Below are 26,506 nucleotides of genomic sequence, written 5' to 3'. Positions count from 1 at the left end.
TTTTAACATTGCAGGCAAAAGACTTGCGTTTTAAGACCATTTGCAATTCTGTTTCTTAATGTGGTTCCCAAATAATGAAAAAAGTATGTTTGTCTAAATGTAATGGACTTGAAATTCTGCTTACAGTTATGGTGTAACGGATCATGGAAGGCAACAATTCCTCTGTAACAAATTAAAAAAAAAAATAAATTGCAAACTTGTGTTTTTAAAGATATTTGAGACCTGTGCCACTAAGGAGAATAGAATAGATGGAATAAAATTCCAGAGAAGGAACTGCCTTTCCTAGATCATTTATTTCTCTGGTTTTCTAAGGTTGAAACTTAGGTTGTTGATTTTAGATCTGTATTATTTTCTAATATATGACTTTATTGTTTCAATTTGCTTCTAATAAAATACCATTTTCACTACATCCCATACATTTTGATAAGTTCTATCTTCATTTAGTTCAACATATTTCTTTTTATTTCTCTTCAGACTTTTTCTTTGACCTATATGTTATTTTTAGAAGTCTGTTGTTTATCTCCAAATATTTGGAAGGATTTTCTAGCTATCATTCTCATAGTACTTTCTAATTTAATTCCATTGTGACTTTACATACTTTGTATGATTTCTGTGATTTTAAATTTACTAAGGTGTGTTTTAAGGCCCAGAAGGTGGTTTATCTAGTGCATATGCCATGTGACGTTGAGAAAAATGTGCTCTCTGTTGTTATTGGATGGAGTATTCTACACTGTACAGTTAGATGAAGTTGAGTATAGTACTATCCAGGTCAGCTATGTTCTTACTGATTTTTTTTTTCTTTGCCTGCTTGATCAATCATTTACTGAAAGAAGAGTATTGAAGTCTCCAACTGCAATATTGGATTATTTCTCATTTGAGTACTTTCCTTTTTTCCTCAGTATTTATTATCTGTTACTAACTGCATACACATTTAGGAATCTTCTTGGAGAATTCACTCCCTTATTACATAATGCTTTTCTTTATCCTTGATAATTTTCCTTGTTCTGAAGTCACATTTGTCTGAAATTATTGAAGCGACTTCAACTTTGTTTTGTTGAGGCTCCAGCCCCTGGGTGTTTCCCACTCTCAAGTTTGACCATATTCAGTCTGCGAAATTAGTCAAATTTAAATGTTCCTACGAATTGATGGCTCAGCTGCTTTTACTGCAGGCAAGCATAGCTCAGCTGTGGTTCTTTGGATTCCGCAGTCTTTCCAGATTTGAGGTGTCCATTTGCCCTGCAACCTCAATTTGTGAAGGGTACAAAAAAAGTCTTTGATTTTCATTGTGTTTAGGTTTTTTTCATGTTGTAAGGGTAGGAGTGATGTGAACCGAGCTATTTACATGTTGCAGCTTAAATCAGAAGTTGATTCCATTTACATAAAGTTCAAGAGTAGGTAAACTAATCAAGGGTGATAGAAAATAGAATTTGTTAACCTCTGGGTGGGAGTATTGTCAGGAGAAGGATGCGGGAAAGTCTTCTTGGAAGCCGGCAATAGTCTACATCTTGATCTGGGTGGGGATTGCACTTAACTTTTGTGTACTTTATTATATACATATGTTGTATCCCAATAAAAATGTTTACAAAATTATGTTATGAGGCAATTATCCAGGTGAAAAATTTAATATGGTAAATTTCTTTTATATTCGATCAAATCCACAAGATGGGTAATGGACTTTACTATATTGGAGGTGCCAGCATTCTAAATGGTGTTGGATAGAGAGGAGAGGCCATCAGCTCAGCATAGTCACAAAGCCATGGTGACACCCAGCCTGGTAAAGCCTCCGTTATCCTAAAAACATAATGAGAAACATGGGTTAAACTGTGGTATTCCTCAAGAAATAATCTGATTTATAAAAGTTATGGAGACAGGATATTACTAAATATTGCTAGATCTAGGAAGACTAGTAATGGCTGAATTTTAAGGAACTTTTAAATATTCACATTCTGAAATTATCACTTATTTTCTAGCCTTGGTGTGCATACAATGCAGTAAGGGTCAGACATTCTAGTTTACATTATATTCTTTAAGATCCCCTAGTTATGTTCAACTTTCATCACAGTTTAAGATATTAATAACCCATTTTTCCCTGTGAAACAGACTCATGTTTGCTTATAGTTAATAACTATCACATGGTTTTTGGTGATTGTTGCTAGTGACAAAAATTTAGGCAAGAATTTGTAAAAGTGCTGTAGAGAACTATCTGTAGTGTGCCCTTTTTCTAAGAACTCCTTAAGGTGATTTTGAGTCTTTGAAGCATCAGGATATTTATATAGTTTTTGTGTAATATATTTTATGACAGCTATTAAGTACTTGTGAAGAAATTGTGATACACTTTAGTGATGTAGGAATTGACTAGAGTTGGAATGGAGTTGTGAAGTAGGAAAAATAGGACAGCTGTAAGTCCCTGGTTTCCTATTCAGCTCTGAAGGAGTAACAGACAACTGCAAGTACCTTGTTTCTTATCTAGTTCCAAAGGAACTAAAACAGAGCTGCAAACTTCAGTTTCAACTTCCTGGGAAAAAAATTTCCCTACAGCCCCCAAACCTTCCCAAAACTATTGAAGCCTCCCTAAAGCATAAAAGCTTGTAAAATTCTGGGCCCAAAGCAAATATTTAGTTAATAATAGGAAGCATAAGGATATAAAGATTGGTAACCATTTGCCCAAAGTAAACTTTAGGTATGTTACAACAAACCACAAATTCTGCTAGTTCTCTCCTCCTAAAACAAAGAAGACACCTCGTATTCGAAGGTTACTATGGAAGCCTACTACCAACAAAACTTTGCTATAAAACTAGCTAGCCCACTTGACTCAGTGCGTGTCCCTCCCTTGGGTATGTCTGCATTAACCTCTCTAACGTGTTAATAAACTTTACTACTTACCAGCCCTCTTGTCTCTAAATTCTTTTAGTTCCAAGACTTTTGATCCTGGATCAGGGCTCAGCTGGCACCTTTGCCAGCAGGGCACTGGTTATAGGTGGATGGTAACCTTTGGACTTGAAGGATAGGTAGTATTTGTGGGAAGAAAATGAAAATGTCTAACATGGCAAGAAGAGGGATCACTGTATTATGCTGAGAAAAGAAAAAAATAACATAGAGTTCCTTTATTATTGACCCCCTTGTTATGTAATGCTCTTATGTAATAAAGAAAACTTTGTGATGTGTTACCCAGATACCTCTTCAAGAATGAAGAACTTACTCCCTCAATTGAAGGTGTGCTGCTGACAGACAACCCTCAGCTGTCCACAACTTTTGGGATTGTCTTAGCTGAAAAGAGTCGTTTTGCCCAAGGTTGCAGCCTTTTTCCAGAGAAGCCTGTATCCAGTGACTGCTAGAGGAGGGCAGAGCTTGGCTTCCTTGCCACAGCTCAGACCCACCTTGAGGGTCTATCCCGGCTGTACAGCACACCTATGAGATTGACTGAAGCCTTTGTCAAGACTGCATTGCATCTCAACTTCTTTCTCTTGCAAACTTTCTTTCTTTCCTTTTCACCAGGAATGTTTTTTAAGAGCGAAGCTAATCTCAGACTCAGAATTTGCTTTATGTAGGCTTCGATTGTTTTTCAAAAGTTGCTACCTGGTGTTGACTAGTTGTGAAGAATAAGGAGAAGACTGTTCGTTTCCTGGGATGGAATAGAAAATGAAGGCTGGTGTTTCTCCCTTGCCATTGGGGTAGCTGCAGAGGAACAGAAATGACTTCAAGCCTTTAAGCAGAACCAGCGCACAGTAGGCTAACAAGGAGGCCAGGGAAACAGGGCTTGAGGGAGCTACTTCAGAAAAGTGACAGTGTACCTAGAATTCTCAAAGAAGATGATAGATGCTTCGAGGGCAGATGAATTCTTATAAGGGTGGATGAGGACCAGAGTACCGTATGCTTATTTTGTGGTGACAGACTAGTGAGCCTAGATTCATGAAATGGAAGTAGTCTTGGTGAGGGTGTGGGTTTGAAGATAATGGAAGAATGCAAAGTTCTATGCTAGAAGTTTCATGATGGGAGCGCTGTTTTTTTTTCTTTCCTCTTAGAGAATAAAGGGCATAAATCATGGTAGAGAAAAAGAATGATTATAAAAGGTACTAGTAATAAAAGGCAGGAAATGCAAACTGCTAGATGGTTGAGAGTCTTAGTAGTCATGCCATTTTTTTATAACAGATTAATTGGGGCTTTTTAAATAAGAATTTTCTTATTCAAAAATTATATAGAGTATCTTGGAAATCGCAAAATCTTTGTTTAGTAAGAATCCAGTAGTCTCTAGCACTGTTTGAGATACAAAGGAATTAGAAGCTAGAGTCTTTACCCTTGAAAGGAAATGAGATTTTCTTTTAGGGAAAAGAGTTGGATAAGACTATCCAAGGCAATGTATTTATTGAAAGATGAACAATATGATTATGTGGCATTGTAATTTCCCAAGTCCATAAACACTTAAATGCTGGTAACTTGTTTCTCACAAATCTGTGTACTTGCTTCTCTCTAGGAATCAGAGGGATTCTAACATTGGAATTAGTAGTTTGAGCCCTTGCCCAAGGTATCTGAAACTCAATTCTTACTAGATGGCCAGCTCAGTTATCTTCCTCTCCACAAAATATGTTATGGAAAATTACTTTCTCATGAGAAATATAGATATCAAGAGTTGATGTTTCTTTATTACTTCAAAGTGACAGATGCTGATCTTGTGTGATTTCCAGAGACTTTAGTTTTTAGTCTACTACTTTCTGTGGTGATTCTCACACTTCTTGTGATTTGGGGATCAATGGTTTGGGGAGGCTTTGATCTGGTATCATCTTACAGAGTTTGGTGTCCCAGGTCTGTCAGCTTCTCTAAGATGCAGATTCATGCTCATCTATTTCCTTTTCATTATTTTGTCTGTAGAGGGCTTTTCCCCTGGTAGCAGTAGAATTAAACATTGTCTGCATGAATTTTGAATGAGCTCTTTGGAATCATCTTAAGAAGAAGGTTGTGTATGTCCCATTTTGGTCTACACACTGAGCCGTAGTGTCAGAACTCAAACAAAAACTTTCCGCTGCTCAGGATGCCCTTCTAGGGTATATACTGTATAACCAAATTTTAATTCCGGGAGTCTCTCAGGCTTGGTATTCCATGGGCTTGGTTTCTAGGAGTAAGCTTTAATAACTTCTCTTTCTCCAGGACAAACAAGTTAAACCTGAATTACAGGATAAAAAAGAAAACCTATTATAGACAACAATACGAATAACTGGGGTATTCAAAAGAGCTCAGAATAAATTTCTAAACCTGTTTTCACTTTTATTATACTTAACGTCTCTTAAAAATTCTGTATTTATTTTCCACAGTTCCCAGTTTATGATCATTCCCCTGGTCATCAGAGATTTCCACATTTTCTTGAGAATTCAGAATTTTATCATTGGAATGCAAGGAAAAAGAATCAATGGCTGTTCAGTTCTTTACTTCCAAAACAGGTGTTTGAAACCCACATTTAAATCAATATTTTCAAAAGCCAAAAACCCTTCTTTCAAGAAAATATCAGTTTTGAAAAGAAAGCCTTGAGAATCAAAAGGGAAGACTCAGAGCAAAGCAAGCACAGACTTTAGGCTTATGCACTTGGTGGGAATGCGAACAGCGAAAAATCTGTTTCACTCTCTAGGATGCTAGATAAGCAACATTAATATGTGAGTGTGGAATTGTTTGGGTGTATCTAGCAGAAACCGGGCAAAGATAGCTTGAACAAGCCTGGGCTTATTTAAAAACAGTCCTGGAACAGACATCCCAACTTGGCATAGAAGTTCCATGATATTAATGTTCTAGATTTTTTCTGGCTTTCTGCTCTGTTGTTCATAGTCTTTGCCTCTCATTTACTTTATGATTTTATGGCTGCTACAGCCTTACATCTGTGTTCTAAATGGATAGAAAGGAAGAAGGAAGTAGTGGAGCGTGGCGAAAGCAAAGCATCCCTAGAAGTATGCAGAGGTTTTATAGGCCAAAGTTGCCACACCTAATTGCAAAGGAATCTGGGAAATATCCTCCCCCCGCCCCCAACCCTCCCTGCATGTGGCTTTCCCAGGAAAGAATAAATATTATGTTGGGAGTTGAGGGATGGAAATTTGGGTTGGCAATAAATTGGGGGAAGTTTTGTTGAGATGAGATGTAAGTCCTTCCTGAGGGTAATACAAGGAAAAAAGATGAATGCATACCATTGTGCTGATACCATACAAGCTTCACATGGGCTATGGAGAGGTGCCTCATTATTTGTTCTTGGGCCAGACAGGGGCTTTCTTTGCCACCTACCTGAGGCTTTTATAAGATCTATTTGAATTTCTCCCTTTGGAAGTGGAAGTAGTCTTTTCAATGGTCAGAAACTCATTGCCCCAGAAATAGAAGGTGGATTTCAGGACACTCAAAGGTGCAGGTCAGAGTAGCAGGGAAAAATATTAGCTCTTGAGAAGGACTTCACAGAGTGAAATTTGTTCCCATTTACCTCTCTGCTAATAATTTATAGACAAATGCTACAGAATATCTCTTTGTTAAACACTTCATAGGTCCAATTGTAGTTTTAAGAAATTTCAGAGATGAAAGAATTTGAAGAAGGAGTGGGGAAAAAACCCCAAGAGGAATTTTTAAATAAAGGTGTGCTTGTGTTTAATACAGCAGTAAATACAAGAGAAATCCCCCCACTATTCGCACTATAAAAGCACTTAAAAATATTATTGGACAGCTTCTGGGAATGATTTTCATCATTATTTTTAACATTTCTAGTTGTGTATACATTTCCCATTACCTTTGTTTGGCTTATACTGTTGTCAAAGTTGTTGTACTTCTATTTTGGGGGCTTACAGTAGTGGATATTTATGTGCTTCACCATTCTTTTAAGAGTGTTGTGCCAATAAGTGTTGTGCCTTCTTTTCATAGGCATCTCAGAAAGAACAAAGAATGTCCTCTAAAAAAAGGGAAGAAAAGAGTGTAGATTGGGATAAATATAAACCTTTTTTAAAACCTTATTTCCATAGTTCCAGAGGTGAGACACTAGAGATCCAGCCTCATGCATTAGATGGATACCTCCAAAGGTGTGTGCTTTTATTATGCTATTCATTTGGTTCATGATTCATAAAGCAGCTTTGTATGAAAGCTGGCAAGTGTCTAAGCCAACACGCTGACTTTAAAGATAGGTTTTGGCCATAATTCTCTGTGCTCTGACTACAGCAGCAGGGAACACTGACAGGATTTAAACTTGGTGTCTTTCTAAGTAAAATTTGATAAAGAGAAGCTTACCTAAAATACTGTTGGTAAAAAATAAAAAGACAGTGACTAGAAAAAAAAAAGAATTGTTCTTTTTAGGAGTTATATTTTGAAGGAAAAGTTGTTAATCTTTTCATTCATGGTATTATTTTTCCCTCAAACCTTCAGAAATATAACCTTATCACTGCAGAAGATGGAAGTCAGGTGTTCTTATTTTTAACTTGAACCAGAATATTGTGATTCTGATTAGTTGTTGCATTTTCAGAATTTGAGACTCTGAGCTAAACCGGGGACATGCGGGTTTTGGTGGATGGGGAATCTGCCTGTTTATATTCTTGATACAATTCCAAGTGTGTTGGGTTCCAGCAATCACAGACAGCTCTTCTCTCCATTTGTTTTGATGAGTAGAGAAGTTCACACAATAGTGATAAATTCTGTAAATGGTTTTTCTTGTATAATGGGTTTTTACTCTTTTTGGTAACATAGTCAGAGGCAAATAATAACAGTTAGAGCAGAATGAAGCAATGTAGCTAAGGATAGAAACTGCTGTTACTCTTAGCATTCTATCCCATTAGAGTTAAAAGCTTTAAAATGAATGCTTTTTAGAAATTATTAAATTCTCTGGTAATAAAAAACACACACACCTTTTTTGGGGATAAGATTCATGTTAAGCATATATTCAAGGCGTTTAATTATATACTAAGCTGGGATAAAACATTATGTGTTCAGCATAAGCAAAATTCTTTGAATTCTATTTTTGGAGCCTTGGTTAGTAGTAGACATTATTGGTAATGGATAGGATATTAAAAGTTCATAAATTCTGCTCTACTTTGCTAGAGCCTGTTGGGAAAAAAGGCTTCAGCTTGTCCTCTTTTCTTTCTGTGACTTGGGCACTAGGAATATGGAAATCACAAACTGGGCCTTTGTGGTTAGCCTGGAAGTGGTCTCTTCTTTGCTTTTCAAAATTAAACTCTTTCCATTATCTAAATTTCGAAATTAAAGCAAGGCTATAAAAATGTCCAATCTAAAGTGTCCAGAAAACGATACCTTGGTTCAAAAAGGCCAATAATGTTCCAGATTTCTCCCTCAGCTGGAAAGGCACATGATGAGATCTCCTAGCTTTTTCTTCAGTGGTTTCCTAGGGCTCTGTCCATTCTATTGGTTCTGTTGGTTCTGGTGACTCTCATGGCTCAAAAGCTTTTCTCCAAAATAGTTCCTTCTTAAAGGGGTCTAGTAAGTAACCCCATCTTGAATGGGTGGAGATGCATCTCCATGAAAACCATCTAATCAAAAGTTAACACCCACAATTGGGTGGTCACATCTCCATGTGAACAGTCAGAAATGTCCCACCCACCACCCAGCAATATTGCATGTAGATTAAAGGACATGGCTTTTCTGGAGTACACAACAGATTCAAACTGGCACAATTATATACCCCAGAAAAGCCATGTTTTAATCCTGATACAGTCTTGTGGGGGCAGCTTTTCCTTTAATCTTGATTCAAAATTGTAGGGTGGGACCTCTTTTAATTGCCTAATGTTTCCATTTAATTCTCACAGCAATAACTTATGGTAATCGAAAACATGATATCATTCTCATTTCGAGAATGTACATGAGCTCTTGAAACTAAGAAGTTGGATGGTTTACCCAGAGTCCAGCAGGTCTGTAAGCTAAGCCTAGAAACCATGCCTTCAAATTCTTGGCATAGCACTAACTTCAAGGCAACATTCTCTGTTTTGCCATGGCCTTTTCTATTGGAGATCCAGAAAAACTTGCTTTTGCAGCCAACTTGGGTTGTTAAAAACACACATAAGCACACAGAAGTGGGCCTGCTGTTACAATAGTATGACATGGGCACTTCTCATTCTTCACTTTTAGAAAAAAATCCTTAGAGTCTATAGTATCTTCTTGCTGTTAATATTATATGGTTTTCTACTACTAAGATTGGATGACTTCCAGAAATTAGGCTGGGCCAATGCCTAGGATGCCTGGCCAGTTGGAATGGTTTCAGCATTGGTTGAGCCAATTGCTTACTCACCAATCTAGGGAAAGGGTGGAATCACTGAAAGAGAAACATCTGTTTCCTCTCTGGACTGCTCTCCCTCTCTTCCAGAGCTTTGGCTATTTGAGAGTAGGGTTTCTGTCTTCTGTGGTAGTTTATGTCTGGCACAGGGTTCTGAGAAGTGTTCTTGCAGAAAAAGTAAGAAAACAAGTTACCTATCTCTGTGGCACTCACCTTATTCAACCGTGAATAAGCAATGCTGAATTGCATGGAGACTGCTGTGAGGAATGACTAAATCACTACACATAATACTAAAGAGCAAAGGTGATTGATAGCAACACTATGGTATCCAATTAAGTGCACATTTAATGCTTTTGCCTTCCCAGACCTAACGTTGATGTGTTGATAAAAGTGACTTTCAGAACATTTTAATATTAGGTTCATTTCAGAAAGAATTACTCTCTATTTGGGCAATATTTTCTATTCATGAGTAACAAATGTATACAAAACAAATTAGCAAAGCCTCATTAAGGAATCCAAAAGAGTAATATTCCGCAAATATTAATAACCATGAATGGTATTATCTCAGATTTGGAAGAGTCCTTGTATAACTCTAATTTCCTACACCAGGTATGAATTCTCTCCATGACATCCTGAATGCTTTATATCCAGCCTCTGCTCACATACTAACATGGACAAAACCATTTTCTTACAGCAGCCTATTTGAGTGTTGGACAGCTGAAATTGTAACATTTCTTAATACTGAACTGAAATCAACCTCACTCTAATTTTTACTCATGCTGTTGGTCCTTGTTTTTTTAAACAAAACTGCTCCAATCTTGTCAGACTAGCATTTTAAAGTTAAATTAAAAAATCAGTGCTTGGTGTAAGGCATATGAATGTGTAAATAGACTCTTTGAACGGTGGCTTGAACCTTTCAAAAAATGCAGAGGGGTAAAGAAAAAGGTGAGACTACTTCATATCTCTCCTGATGTGTTCTGTTTCATGCCTCTCGGTGAAATACGGATCTGGTTTGTGGCTAAAGCCAAATTCAAGTATGTGTGGGTATTTTTGCATCCCGATAGGTGGGTTCATTTCAATTAAACACACACACACACCACACACACTTTTCCTTTTGTTCAGTTTTAATGTGCTGGTTTGAAATGATTATTTTTCTAGTTTGCAATCTGCTGGAATGCGATATACCAGAAATGGAATGGTTTTTAAAAACAGAATTTATTAGGTTGCTAGTTAACAGTTCTAAGGCCATGAAAATGTCAAAATTAAAGCAAGGCTATAAAAATGTACAATCTAAAGCATCCAGGAAAAGATGCCTTGGTTCAAAAAGGCCAATGACATTCCGAGTTTCTCTCTCAGCTGGAAAGGCACATGATGAGATCTCCCAGCTTTCTCTTCAATGGTTTCAACCATTCTTCAGTGGTTTCCCAGGGCTCTGTTGGTTCTGGCGACTCTCAGGCTCAAAAGCTTTTCTCCAAAATAGTTCCTTCTTAAAGGGGTCTAGTAAGTAACCCTATCTTGAATGGGTGGAGATGCATCTCCATGAAAACCATCTAATCAAAAGTTAACACCCACAATTGGGTGGTCACATCTCCATGGAAACAGAAAGGTCCCACCCACCACCCAGCAATATTGCGTGTAGATGAAAGGGCATGGCTTTTCTGGGGTACACAACAGATTCAAACTGGCACAATTATATACCCCAGAAAAGCCACATTTTAATTCTGATGCAGTCTTGTGGGGCAGCTTTTCTTTTAATCCTGATTCAAAATTGTAGGATGGGAACTTCTGATTACTTTATCTCCACGGAGATGCAATATGCCCAATTGTGGGTGTGAACTTTTGAGTAAACGGAGGTGTGGCTCCACTCATTCAAAGTGAGTCTTGATTGGTTTTCGAGTCCCTTAAAGGAGAAATATTTTGCAGAAACCTCAGATGCAGAACTGTTTAGGGAACAGCTGCTTTAGAGCTGACAGACACAGATGTTTAGAGATGCTTGGAGTGCCGGCAGAGAGAGCAGATGCCTAGACAAGGGCGGAGCCCAGCAGACATCACCATGTGCCTTCCCGTGGGACACTAAGTAAGCCAGAACCCAGAGTTGTGTCCTAGAGGATCTATGTGAAGACCCACAGATGCTTAGAGAGGAAACCACCGGCATCAGAAGTTAGAAGCAACAGAAGTGAGAACAAGGACCAGCAGATGCCAGCCACATGGTTTCCTAGCTGACAGGGATGTTACAGATGGCATCAACCTTTCTTGAGTGAAAGTTGCCTTTTGTTGGTACCTTAATTTGGACATTTTCATGGCCTTAGAACTGTAAACTTGTAATAAATTCCCTTTATAGAAGCCATTCCACTTCTAGTATATTGCAATCTGGCAGCTTTAGCAAACTAATATAGATTTTGGTAGTGAGAGTGGGGTGCTTCTGTAGTTTGCAAACACCAAACATGTTGGAACAGCTCTTTAAATGGATAAGGGGAAGATTCTGGAGTTGTGTGTGGGAAGCTTGATAGAGAAGGCCTAGATTGCTTTGACGTGACTACTGGTAGCAATGTGGACTCTAAAGGGACCTTTGATGAGGCTACAGACAGAAATAATGAATGTGCCATTGCAAACTGGAACAAAGGTGACCTTTGTTTTCTAGTGGCAGAAAATTTGGCAAAATTAAGTTCTGGAATTAGATGGAAGGCAGAATTTGAGAGATAAACTTGGATATTTAGAAGAAGAGATTTCCATACTAAATGTGGAAAATGCAGCCTGGTTACTTGTTGTAGCTTAAAGTTAAATGTGACAGGAAAGAGATAAGTTGAGAACTGAACTCTTGGGTACAAAGGTATGGAAAATTCTAAGCTTTCAGAAAGTGAGACCTTGATGTATAGGGCCCCATGTAAGGTTAACCAAACATGGAAGCAGTCAGCCATTACAGGACAAGCAAGGATTGGAGATAGAGCTATCCAAAAAGGATTTGTGGAAAGTCCTGTTGTCTGATCATTATGATCCCTGCCTACTACATAGAAAACCAACAAAAGTGTTGTGGGATCTGTATAAATGGAGACCAAAGGGGACAGAAAAGGGACAGATTGAAGAAAAAATGGCTTCAGAGATGGAACCATGGCAGTTAAGGTTGGAAGCTGAGAACGCTTGGTCTAGGAGAGCGGACACATCCATGAGCCTGGAGAGGGTAAATTTGCCCCAGAGGCATAGGGTGGGCCTTCCACCTCAATGCTCAGATCGAGTTTTGCCACTCCAGGCTTCAGAGAGGGTGGAACACATAAACTGGGGATTGGGGGAACCTGGCTGCCACCCCATTGTTCTGGAGGGATTGAGCATGTGCTCTGGAGATAGCAGAGATCCTGGGTGCTAGCTCAAAGCTTGGAGAAAGTGGACCTGAGAGAAAAGTCCTCCTAATGTACCCCAGTGTTACAACACACCCGAGCATTTGGAGAGAGAGCAAGGCTGCTGCTTTGGCCCTTGGAAGTGGTCTGTAGTTTTCTTAAGCCCAAGGATAAATGACTCTTGGGTCTTTGAAATCCAATGGAGTTTGTCTTGCAGATTTTTGGAACTGTTTAAGTCTGGTGATTCCTTTTTACTTTATGATTTCTCCCTATAGAAATAGAAACATGTATTCTATGACTGTCTATCCTTATATATTGGAAGTAGATAACTTATTCTGGGTTTTTCAGGTCTGCAGCCAGAGGAGAATTTTTTGCCATAGAATAGTTCTTACCTGTAACTAATTTTGATGAAATTTTGTACTGCTTTTTGACTGTGTATGGTATTGTCACTGAAATGGTTTAAGGCTTTTGTGGTATTGTGATGGAGTGGATGTATTTTGTATATTGAATGAACATGCCTTTTTTGGGGTCCAGAGGGTGGAATGTGCTGGTTTGAAACTATTATGTACTCCAGAAAAGTCATGTGTTAATCCTGATCCAATCTTGTGGGGCAACCATTTCTATTAATCCTGATTCAAGAGTGGAAACTTCTGATTAAATTATCTCTATGGAGATGTGACATGCCCAATTGTGGGTGTGGCTTTTTGATTAGATGGAGGTATGACTCCACCCATTCAAGGTGGGCCTTGATTCATTTATTAGAGTCCTTTGGAAGGTGAAACATCTTGGAAAAACTCAGATGCAGATGTTTAGAGAACAGTGTCAGGGCTGACAGAGACATGGATGTTTAGAGATGGCTTGAAGTACCAAGAGAGCAGATGCCTACACATGGGCAGAGCCCAGCAGACATTGCCATGTGCCCTCCCATGGGATGCTAAACAAGCCAGAACCCAGAATTGTGTCTTAGAGGAGCTAAGTGAAGGCCCATGGTTGCTTAGAGAGGAATCCACTGGCATCAGAAGCTGGAAGCAGCAGAACCAGAAACAAAGACCAGTAGATGCCAGCCACATGTCTTCCTAGCTGACAGAGGTGCTCCAGATAGCATCAGCCTTCCTTGAGTGAAAGTAATCTTGTTAGTGCCTTAATTTGGACATTTTCATGGCCTTAGAGCTGTAAACTTACAATGCAATAAACCCTTTTTATAAAAGCCATTCCATTTCTGATTACTGCATTCCAGTAGCTTAGCAAACTAATACATTTAGAGAGAAAGAGGTTTGCTTGAGTACCTGAGAGAGGGATTGAGATAAGAAAGACAGTGTAGGGTCTGCCTGTCATAGTGTCCCTGCCTGCAGTCGTAACCTAGTACTCTCTTAATGAGGGGCTCCGTGAGACATGGGAAAAGTGATGGTGCTTTGGCTTTACCACAGGTTAGAAGGTGTGACCCAAAGCAGTCTCCGCATTTCTTTGAGTCCATGAGGGTTTTCTGCTCTGGGAAGTTTTCCACAGTTTTTGGCCTGGCCATTGGTATTCTCGTGGATCCCCTTGTTGCAGTGGCTCTGAGAGGCAGTGTCCTCAAGCAGTCATTCAGGCGCAGACACCACCCTAAAGGCAGGGCTGGAAGATTGCAAGAGGGCAGCTCCTGAGAACTTGTGAGAAGCCCCAGGTGCATGAGAAAGAGGTTGGCATAGAGTGGAGGGTGTGTTTAATGTTGATAGGGGGAAACCAGTGAAATTTGGGTCAGCACCCTAATGTGCTTCCACAGATCACCAGTGACTGGCAAGGCCTTGGAAAATCCATATTAGTGAAGTGGAAGGTTACAGCCTGACTTTAAACTCGTTACCCCCTTGTCTGCAGGCATGCCTGTATTGTGAAATCTTGCTGCTTTGTGTTTTGTAAAAAGGGCACTGTGGTAGAGTGGAAATAGTACTGAAGAGAGAGCTAAAAGATCGGAGTTCTTTAATTCTATCACTTACTAGCTAAATGGTCTTGGGTGAATCACTTATTTTTCCTCAACTTCCCTGTCTGGGAATTTGGGGAAATCTACATTATTCATAGGGTTGTTTTCAGGATTAATTCAATGCAAATAGCATCTTTTATAAAGCATTATGTGAATGACAGGTATGATGTCTTTCGTTTGACCTCTGTCTTACCTAGTACTTAACTGCGGCTTTAACTTGACTCCCAATCATGTCTAAGACCATTGTAACTGTTCATTTTCAAATTATTTCTCTTTTGCTCTGATCATGCAAACTTATTCCAGTCCCCACTGATTTAAAGGCAGCACGTACATGTTTAAATTAGAATTTCCCTCCCTGTTTCATCTGTCATGCTTTACCTAGTACCCTGCTCACCAAGACTAGGACTTAGACTTCCTTCTTTACTACAATACTCACACTCTCAGGAAGTCTTCTGTGATGACATGGAAGTCCGCTGGAGCCTTCTCCTGACACACCTCACTGCTGTCATTTGTTCAACACCGTCAAAATGTCTCAGTGTTGACTTCGTGATTTTTCTGTTCTTTTCTGCACCTAAATTAAGCTCTCCAGCCATAAGCTGCTTGATGTCAACATCTATATGTGATAAACTGATCCAACTTAAAGGATGTCTAAAGAAGAATGCCAGAGACAAATGAACACTTTAATAGAAAATTTGGATATTTGAAGGGGTAGAAAGCATCACCTGATGCAAAAGTTAAACCTGTGCTTACCAGATAAAAATAAATAAATCCTGGACTTTAAAGGAATTGCTTATTTTTTCCATTAAGTCCTCAGGATAAAAGTGGAGTAAAGAAAACAATTTTGAGAGGGCTGTGTAAAGATGTGGTTGGGGGTACTTTGCTCTTTGGCCCATGTTCTGTAGTGATTTTGTCTGAACAAGACTTGAGTGTGTGCTGTTCTTTGGCTTTGTAGCCCTGTAACCATAGGCACTGATGGCATTCACGATAATGGATTAAATAGGGCCAACTCTTGTCAGTAATTTGTTAGAAAATTTCCAGAGACACCTATGGTGCTGCTGAAAAATGGTGTTGGTAGTGTGTTATTTTGCCTTAGGAAAGGCTACAACATTCCAACATGGGGGTCAGTGCCTAGTATTAGAAGCCTCTTCTGTTCTATTTGTTGTAAATTTAAACCCTGAGTACACTCTACCTGGGCTAACTATTGTAATTAGTTCCTGGGCCTTGACCAAATTCCAGTTTGCGCAATTGCAGATTACTTACCACTGGATAAGAAATATGCTCCATCATATTCTAACTTTGCTGTATAATCTTGCCTGGGGTTGTCAGACCCTTGTTGCATTTTGCCGCTCTGTGTAACCAGCAGTCTTTTAGAAATTTCAGCATGAAATGCTCTTAAGGAAACATGAAAATCTTTTAACATAAGGTTATCTCCAGGAGACTATTTCTGAATTGTATTTGAACAATAGTCCATCTATTTTAAAAAACAAGTTTATAGGTCTTGTGCTTTCCATTTCAATTTTGGAGTAGAAGTTGCAGAATGAGATAGGAAGAGTTTAATCAAAAGAATAAATTAAATACCATTAATTTGACAATATTCCCCTATGACACAGGGGAAAATAATGCCATTCCCAAATCCAGGGAAGAAAGATGGACACTTGTATTAGTTATTCTTTGACCCATCTAGAACCATCCATTCTCACCCTATCTTATCTTGCATTATCCCCCAAAGTAAAGCCTAATAAAAGGGTATATACAGGTAGTTTATTTTAGGAAGGGAGTCCAGGGAATATACAAAGGACAGGGAGTAGTGAAATGGAGAAGGTGATAAAGTTATTCCAAGAGTGGGTTCATTAAGCTTGAGTTTAGATTACAAACTAGGTAACTAAAACCCTCTGTAAAACTGTATAGAACTGGCCTCAGAATGGTTTGCTCAGGACATGGAAGAGGGTATAATTATCTACTGGCCCTCATCTCCCATTGGTCAAGGGCTACCTCAGGGGCTACTGACTTCTTTTCATGTACAGTTTGAGCATGCTACAGAACGACTAAGGAGGCTTCCTTAGTATGATGCAGTGGAGGCAAAGAATTCTTAAGGCACAAGAGAAGACTGGAGAGCTGAGTCAGGTGCTATTGCTGTAGCTGGCTGCCATAGTAAAGAGGAGAACATAAAGGTGGGCCAAGAAGATGTGAGACAAAGGCATAAAAGATGTATTTCTCACTTCCCTTCTCTTTCTGCTCCATAGCCCAGAAGGCTGACCTCTGTGGCCTAGATAACCTGAGCTTCCTTGTCACTTCTTACTGAGTCTTAGTACCAGGAGACATTGCAAGAAAACTGATGGCAAGAGGATAGAGAGGTTGAAGGTATTAGCTCCCTCCCTCCACTGACACAGTTTGTTCCTCTTCCCAGCTACTCCTTTTGAGTAGCCCTGCTTCCATGGCTCCTTTCCTCCTAGGGTTTTGCCTTTGGGCTACATTATGGTTGCCAAATAGTGGAGGGGTTATTGGAGGGGTTGAAAGAAAATATGCCAGTTTTCTTATCTTAAATATCAGGCTGCTAACAAATACTGTTTCATTCTTAATGTTAAGAATTAGAGCTATATACCTTCAGACAACCAAAAGTAATCTAATATTCAAAAGTAGAAACAAAAAAAAAGGTTTGATCATGTAGCAAAAAATAGAAAACAAATCAAGCAGTAGGAATAAAATAGAGTGTAAAAAAGAGAACCAAATAAGGACAAATATATAAATTATGATAAGATATTTAAGTAGGTTAACCTTTCTAAATAATAAGATGTTCAGGTATGGTTATCAAACATATGTAAAAGTATAGAACAAATTCTTAAAAGTTAAGGCAAATGCTCTATATAAGAGATACACTTAAAAGGAATTTCAAAATAAAAGCTAAGAGCAAGAAAAATAGGTGAATGCAAACAGAAAAAGTACAGATAGTAATATTAAAAATCAAAGGAGATAGAATTCATGGGAAAATATCATTAATGAGACTGGGAAGGATTTTTTATAGAGACATAAGGGAAAATTTTCATTTATGGATAAAATAACATTAAATATATAAAGCAAACACAAAATATTTTGAACACATCAGTCTTAGTTTTTATCAGATCAGTAGTCAAACATAAAGAAAAACATCTAAATAAAATAAGTTTAATGGCATTAGTTTATTATATTGACATTTATAATTTAAATACTCTAACATGTAAAACAATAATGCCTAAGTAAACTAATTTATATTTCATTGCCATTTTTCAGACTCTATTCATTAGTAATAGAATATCCATCCCTGTCCAGTTAATAAAACATTTATAAAACTTAAGAATTCATTAGTCCAGAAAGAAACCTATAGCAATCAATAAACAGGGACCCACAAAAAAGTGACTTTCTCTAAATTCAGTGTATCCAACCATTTGTCATTAGCCTTGATTGTATTTCTTCTTTCTTTTTCTCTAGCGAGTGAATATTAGGAGAATATATGACAAAATCAAAAGTAGTTTTAATGATCCTACGTTCTTCCCTGTAGCAACAGAATGGTTAAATTGAGACATGAATGAAAAAGTGAATGAATAAAAGCAGAATTTGTGTAGTAAAAAGAAAATTAATAGAACTGTATATTCTAAGAAACTGGATAACCTCTAACGAGGATCAAAGCTATATTCTCAGAGTTCTAAACTTTGGCCCTGGAGCTGTGAAAACGGAAAAGTCAGTGCAAATGTCTCTGTTCACAAGGGAAGCTCTGAGCTGGGGCACGTGTGGTCTCAAAACACACAGGGTGGGCCTGGGGCCTAATTGTTCATTTCTAGAACATTTGGCTACTTCTGGGGACTACCCTCTGTGTAGACCTAAACTGTTGCAAACCAGTGGTACTGCAAAAGATACTGCCTCCTATTATAAGATTTATAAGACATTTCCCTACATTTTCTTCTGAAAATTTTATGGTCTTAGATGTAATGTTTAGGTCTTTGATCCATTTTGAATTAATTTTTGTGTAAGTGTGAGATATGGATCCTCTTTCATTCTTTTGCATATGGACAGCCAGTTCTCTAGGCACCGTTTATAGAAGAGACTGTTCTGTCCCAGGTGAGTTGGCTTGACTGCCTTATCAAAGAGCGACTGTCCATAGATGAGAGGGTCTATAACTGAACACTGTATTTGACTCCATTGGTCAGTATATCTATCTTCATGCCAGTGCCATGCTGTTTTGACCACTGTAGCTTTGTAATACACCTTAAAGTCAGGTAGTGTGAGACCTCCAACTTCATTTTTCTTTCTCAGGATATTTTTAGCTATTCGGGACACCCTGCCCTTCCAGATAAATTTGGTTATTGGTTTTTCTATTTCTGAAAAGTAAGTTTTTAGGATTTTAATTGGTATTGAATTGAATCTATAAATCAGTTTAGGTGGAATTAACATCTTAACTATATTTGGTCTTCCAATCCATGAACACAGTATGCCCTTCCATCTATTTAGGTCTTCTGTAATTTCTTTCAACAATTTCTTGTAGTTTTCTTTATATAGGTCTTTTGTAGCCTTTGTTAAATTTATTCCTAAATAGTTTATTCTTTTGGCTGCAATTGTAAATGGAATTTTTTTCTTTATTTCCCCCTCAGATTGTTCATTACTAGTGTATAGAAACACTACAGATTTTTAAGTGTTGATCTTGTAACCCTGCCACTTTGTTGTAACTGCAAAAGATAAAAGCCATCCCTCCCTTACCTTTTATGCTCAAAATCCTTCTAACAGGTGCCAGAGGCTTTTGTTTCAACCAGAAATATAAAACCTTCCCTGTAACAAAGTGATTCAGGTATACTGTGAGGTTTGTTACTGATAGCAAAATCTTTCCTGAATGTACATCTTTTAAATAGAAGAAGGTTGCTGTATGTTGGGTACTGAAAAACTGAAGGAGAGGGAGGGGTTTATTGCTACAGGCAATAATGTAGGATCATTAAAGCCTAATTTTGATTTCTTCATGCATTTTCCCACTGTTAATTCTCTAGAAAAAAAAGAGGAACAAATAGAATCTCAAGCTATTGAAACATTGTTGGTATATTACTTTTAGAGAGAGTCATTTTTTGTGGGTCTCTGTGTTAGGTCACTCTGGCCCAACTTCCTTCACTTACATGTACATCACCAAGTCCTCTGGGACTGCAATAAAATGAAATGAAATATCTTTTTCCACTGTCAGTCCTTGTCTCTCAGAATTCCCAGTTTTGACCTGTGAAAGATCAACGAACTTAAAATGGAAGACTTCAAAGTTCAACATTTTAAATAAGGCAGATCATTAAAATTTCCTACCATGACCCAGGGTCAAGTCCTACTCCTCTGGTCTTTCACTTAAAGCCACCTGGCATGCTCCTCTTAATCCGATAGCATTTCCCAAGTTCCTGTTCAGAATCCTAGCCAAGCCCCCTTACCTTCCAGGTACCTCACACAAAAGACTGTTTGCCTTTTGCTTTTGCTTGGAGGTCACCTTTATCAGGGCTGTCATTAATTCTTGCCAGGCTAATAGTGTTCCCTGTGAATCATACAGGTCTTGAGGGGAGAAAATTGATAATCTAATAACCATGGCAAAGTGAGACATCTCTACCTTCCAGACCAGGTATCTGGCTCTCTCCTTTTTGTGGCTGCCAGAGCTTGCTCTCTAGTTACGATTGCTGCTAGCTGTGGGAAAAATTAAAAAAGAGTTCCCTTGGCTTTCTTCATGTTAGCAGCATCTTCCGTGTCTCTTTTCAAGTATAAAGAATGAGTCCAAGTCAGCTTGGTCCCATACTTGGAAGGAAAGGCTTTTCATGCAGTAGGATACAACAGCTTAGCTTGCATGAGGTTTTTGGGAAAAGGCCAAATATTCAAAAAACCATCTGCTTGCACTACTCATAAATCACAGAAATGATCACCCTTGATCTGCAGCCATTCCCCATTATAGAGGATATTGGTTTCCAAAAGATGTCACAGCATATTGAAATGAGATGGTCTCTTTCAAGCAGAAAATTCCTCTTCACCATTACGTTATTATAGTTGAGTAGAATTATGTCACGTTAGTCCTCCAAGGCAGATAGGGTCTCAGGGAAGATGCAATTGAAGGCCTAGTTGTAAATTTTGCAGCTAGAATAAAGAACAGGCAGCTTAATTTTTTTTAATGCTTTGCTCAATCAAATGCTGTAAAAGTTTAAAATGATTGGGAGCAAGGAGTTCTACTTCTGAAGATCTCTCTTAACCAGGTGTCCATCTTGTCACCCATAACATGGTTCTCAACAAGAACAGAGACAGCGGCAGTTAATAGAATGAGTATAAAGAATAACTGTATTGCAGATAGCCCATGAAAGCTAGACACTGTTATTATTTAGCACTTGGGGAACCATCTGCTCTATACTTGGCATTGTACAAAGCACAGGGGATGACAGGATGTCTGGCCAGTGGCTTTTATGATCTAAGTGAGACACAGCCTTCCAAGGAATTGACATGACACTGACATGCTCCAGTTGTTTGCCCTCTATTGTAAGAGTCAGGAAAGTGCTAGGGTCTGAAATCCCCCAAACCTCAGATAAATCCTACTATGTTCTTTGATGCCCTAGTACAGTCCAGCTGGGCTAATCTGCTAGCCTGTTGCTAGGTGACCTACAGGGAGCTGATTGTGATTTCGAGCCCGTATGTGGCATCCTTGGTCAGAAAATAGTTGCAATGAGAACTCATTCTGAGTTCACTTGACCATCTGTCTGAAATCACTTGTGCACTGTGCATTTTGATTGACATAAAAATTTTGTTGGTACTAAGTGCTGATGTGTAAAAAGCATTAAGTACTGTTACTATGGCCAATCTGGACCATCAATTTTTGTTTTTCATGACAGTCCTGTAAGATCTTATTTACCTGTTTTAGTTATTGGGGTATATTATAGCTTTTTCATGGGATGGAAAAGTAGGGAAGAAGTAAGATAGCTACTTAAAGAAGTGTGTGTGTGTGTGTGTGTGTGTGTGTGTGTGTGTGTGTGTGTTAAGGGAGGGAAGTGGAATTCAGGGAAGCAAACATTAATCCAGAGTTGGTGTAAAGAGTTCTGAAAGTCAAATCAAAATGATGACATAGATGCCCACATATTTTGCTTTGTAATTGGAAAAGGAGTGGGAAAACATACCTGCTGATATTCCACCCTTTAAGATTTATTCCAATATTTATTACTTCAGAACAGTTTTCCTTTTCCTTTCTGCTGTGGGTTTCACTTAGTCACTTGCTTCCAAACAATTGAGAATGAAAGGGGAGGGGGATCTTAACAGTGGAGAAACCTGACAAACATTACCTTGATCAGGTTATCAAGAGTAACATAGTCAGTGATAAGTCAGGATGATAAGATGATATGTATCATCTGATATGACATATGCCATCTGATATGATAAGAGGGGTATCTCACTTCTGTAGTCTTCCCTCAAGCCATAACCCCAGTCTAACCATGAGAAAAATATCACATCCAAATTGAGGTACATTCTACCAAATTCCTGACTAGTTTTCCTGAAACTGAAAAGGTCGTGAAACACTAGGAAAGACTGAGAAACAGTCATGGACCAGAGGAGACTAAAGAGATAAGACTAAATGTGATGGGGGATCTTGGATGGATTCTAGAACAGAACGAGGACAGTGAAAAAACTAGTGAAGTCTGGATTAATAGTAAGGCACCAATGTTGGTTTCTTACTTTGACAAATGTACCATGGCAATTTAGAACATCAACAAAATAGGAGATTGGGTGAGGGGTATACACAGGAGATCTCTGTACTGCTTGCAAATGTTCTGTAAATATAAAACTAATATTAAAAGTTTATTGAAAATGTACATATTGAGAAGCTGCTATCAGACCAGGTTCTGCTGTAGGTGGTTGGATAAATCTTTGCTCTCTTGGATTTTCATTCTAGCTAACATGTAGCCTGGAAATAATGAGCATGAAGTGATTAAAGTCTTGTACTGCTGCAACTAGGGGGATTGTTTTGGACAATGGCAGGGAGGGTGGAAGAGAAAAAAAAGAGGACAGTGGATAAGTAAAAGATTTTGGTTTCTTACAGGCCTGAGTTTGTGTTCAAGTTCTATTTTTGAAATTTGTCACCTTGTGCAAGTGATCTAATCTCCAAAAGATGAATTTTCTTCATTAATAATATAGTACCATCTCATAAGGATTAAGGATGAAAAGTGGATAATGATATAACTGTATGTATGTGTGTATAAATGTATACGCGTATATCTATACATTGAGAACATATCCTGAATAAGTACTCAATAAGGAAGAGCTATCATTATTATTCCTATTCCAGAAAGTAAAAGTTATGGGACAGACTATGGTAGAACAAAGAAGTTAGTGGCTGAAACAGAATTGAACAACTAAAGTGAAAGATGATCCAATAAGAACTGGGGCAGGATCATTACCTTTAGCCCAACTGGTTGTATGTCTCACCAGTGCCTGTAGGGGACAGACTGAAAGTATGAATTGAACCAACACTATTGAGCCCTGGGTGTTTGTGTTTGTGTATGGTTTGTGTGTGTATGTGCATGCAGGCCTGCATGTGTGCATTTCTGCTTCATTTTATAAGAAAAGAATCAGGCTCAGTTACCTCAAGGATGGGTATTTATTGCAAGTACATAAGGGAAGTAAGGAAATACAGGAAACTCTCTGCAGCGTCTTTGGGCTTCAGGAGCCTGAGGTTCACAGCTGCTTACATTACAGCAGCAGCGTCAGCAGATGCTGTGTATATGAAGACTCAATCATCTTGTCATCCTTCAGAAAAACATGCCTATTATCCACTGCCACCCCTGCACCAGTGAACACATTTTTCCTGGCTAAAGTTATATATTTTCCTGTTTCGATAGACTTTCAAGATATCTCATTCTCATAATTCTATTGCTTCTCTCTGAAGACTAGACCACCGGTGGTCAGGTGTACTACAAGGGTGAACCCCCCGGCACAGCTAATTAATCCAGGGGTGGCCAATTCACCAAAGCTGGGTCCATATTGCAGTTTCTTACAGGAATTATAGAAACAGAATAGATATCTAGAGAGGGCAAGTTGAGTTTAATAGCTACCCTCTAGAGCAGGGTTTCTTGGCCTTGGTACTGTAGACATTTTGGGTGAGTTAATTCTGCGTTGCAGAGGCCACCCCATGCATTTTAGGAAGTTTAGCCATACCTTCGACCTCTACCCAGTTGATGCCAGCAGTACCCTTTCCCAAACCCTTGCCCCAGGTGTGACAAGTGGGGTGGGGTGGGCAAAATCATTCCCAGTTCAGAACTACTGCTCCAAAACAATGTTTTTAACTAAAAGTGTGTCTATGGACGAGAAGCTTCATCATTACCTGGGAGCTTCTTATAAATAGAATATTTCAGGCCTCACCTCAGACCTACTGAATCAGGTGATGGGGTCCAGGAATTTTATTTTCACAAGGTTTCCAGTGAGTTTCATGCATGCCTAAGTCTGAGAACCACTGAAATAAAGCCTTGAGGATCTGCAGCCTCAGTCACAAGGGAGGTTGTTCGAAATGCAGAATCTCAGGCCCCACCCCAGATCCAGAGTCAGCATCACATGGGTACTTGCTAGAAGCAGTAATAATTTCTAAGTCTGCTTAATCAGAAACTCTTGGGTGGAGTCCAGCAATCTGTTTTAATGAGCCCTCCAGGTGTTTCCGATGCTGCTAAAATTTCAACAATGGCTGTACATTGGAATCACCTCGGCTATTTTAAAGAATATTGATGCTTGGGTCCCTTTCCAAAAGATTCTGATTTGAATTCATCAAGTGTACCAGGATTTTATGACTTCTGATTCTAATGTGCAGCCAAACTTGCAAACCACCCCCAAAGAGGTCTTATGTCTTTGCTGTGAGTGTCCCTGGAGCTTCTACGGTTCCTTCACATCTCAAATCTTGATTGACTCTTATTTTAATTTGTTGAGCCACTCCTATATTCCTATAATCATGTTCCTTTTTAATTAAGCTTGCAAGATTCCACTTTTGTCACTCACAATTCTAATAACCTTAATAATACAATCATCGTATTGCAGAGGGATTGTAGGCAATAGAACCTTAAGGGAATATATGGGGCCAGGTATTTGGAACTGATCATTGGTTTGTGTGTGTGTGTGTGTGTGCGTGTGTGTGTGTGCGCGCATGTGTGTAGGGCACTCCTACTTAGTCTGGAATGGAGAACTAGCAACTGGTGCTATAAAATTGGTCTTTAGAGATGTGTCCCATAAGTCTCCTTGGTCTTGTAGTCATTGGACCACAGGTTGCCTCTGTGAGCCATTAGCAGCTAACAGTCAGAGCAGCTGGGGGACTGGTGTACAGTCTGAGAAAGGCTGTCAGGGTAAGGCACCAAGAATGTGTGCTATGAGTTTATTACATTGGTGTCAAGTCAGGGAATGGGAGGTAAACCAGATGTTTTAGTTCAAAAAGTAGGGGACACCTTCTACGACACTTCAGAGGTTTTATACTGTGAACTTCCTGTGGCTTTAACAGTCTAGAGTATGTTGGGATATTATTTCCAAACTAAAGGACAGGTTGCTGTACCTTGGATCCCATACCCTGAAGAAAGAGACATGATACCTTCCTTGGGGATTTTCTTTGTATTTTGAGTTTATATCACATTTGGAGGGAAGTATGTGGTACATTGTCTCTGATCCATTTACTTGATGTTAGTCTTCTTTTGTTAGGTTTTGCTGTATAATGAATAACCTCAAGAATCTCAGTGGCTTACAAAAGTGAACTTTTTGGTTTTTTCCTCCTTCACTTGCCTATCATCACTGCAGCTCTAATCTCAGATTGCAGATAGGGCTCAGTTCTTCTCCACTGGTATTCACTGCAAGCCCAGGCTGAAGGAATGCCACTTACTAGGGATATGATGTTCTCATGGTGGAGGGTAGGAGTGCAAGAGGGCAATTTTTGAGATACATAGCACCTCTTTATGAACTGAAGTGCTGTCACATCCCCCCATATCTCGTTAATCACAGCAGATTACATGGTGGTAAAGCCCAAAGTCTACAGGCGACAAAGTATACTCTATCCAAAGTGAACTGTGGCGAAAGGGGGAAGGAAAGAATTGTGACTCTATTACCTCTGGTTATTTGGAAATCTTCCAGAACAAGAAAAGCATTTTTAGCTCTTCCACAGGAAACCAAATGTTTCTCTTTATACAGCCCTTAAGATCCGGCAGCCAGAAGATGCCATGTGGAGACCAGGATGCACTATGGAGTCTGTGGCAGGCTTTAATGGGGAAATCTAGTGGAGGGCTCCAGAGTTTGAGAGCAAAGTCAAACTCTTTCTAGCAGGTAAATTTCCTCCTTTTTAGAATGAGTTCCCTGCTTTATAATGGACCCAAGCAAGGTGGAACATCTGACCTTGGATAGCTACAGACTTCAAAGTACTCATAAGGAACTAATGCCATTTGATATATCTAGTTTAAAGCTGGGTGTGACTAGGAATATTCCCCCATCAAACCAGTGCCTTACAGAACAAATTATTTGCACAATCACACCATGGATTTCTCAATCCATCCCTATGAATAACCTTATGGGTATTTTTCTATGAGGACTTGAACAAAGATTTTTTAAAAAGCACAGAACAACTTATGCCTGGGTAACATATGATTCTCTATAAAATGCTCAAATAAACTGGAAATGGTCTGTAGTGTTATACCTCCAGGCCAAAGTGGCCTTGAAGGACAGTGAAGAAGATTAAGCCTCTTCTTGGCCAGTTCATCAAGCATAATGATTTACTGTTTACTTTGCTTAAAAGGTAATTTGGCCTGATTTCTAGGCAAGAGTAACTGTTTGAGTTGGGGAACAGCAAGACTATTTATTACAGACAGGGAGGCTATGGGATGGGCTAGTGTAGATGGATTGCTCAGAATGAGCTTAGATCATGAAAACAATTGTGTTTCACGTAAGCCTTTCAGAAGACGTTCAGTGCAGAAGAGGCTGTCAGTATTCAGGTAAACAGGATGATCCAGGAAATCA

General features: G+C 38.9%; 1 long non-coding RNA gene across 2 annotated transcripts in view; it reads left to right on the top strand.

The window, feature by feature from the left end:
• Window positions 1-26,506, top strand: part of LOC143651884 (uncharacterized) — a 115,443-nt gene that overhangs the window by 85,844 nt on the left and 3,093 nt on the right. For both annotated transcript variants that reach the window (XR_013160308.1, XR_013160309.1), the window contains exon 3: window positions 25,688-25,819. This is a non-coding gene — a long non-coding RNA (uncharacterized LOC143651884). The remainder of the gene's footprint in view (window positions 1-25,687; window positions 25,820-26,506) is intronic.

This window comes from Tamandua tetradactyla, chromosome 1 (assembly GCF_023851605.1).
Source record: "Tamandua tetradactyla isolate mTamTet1 chromosome 1, mTamTet1.pri, whole genome shotgun sequence".
Lineage (NCBI taxonomy): Eukaryota > Metazoa > Chordata > Mammalia > Pilosa > Myrmecophagidae > Tamandua > Tamandua tetradactyla.
The sequence above is the reverse complement of the archived record's forward strand: the minus strand, read 5'-3'. Positions and strand labels throughout refer to the sequence as shown.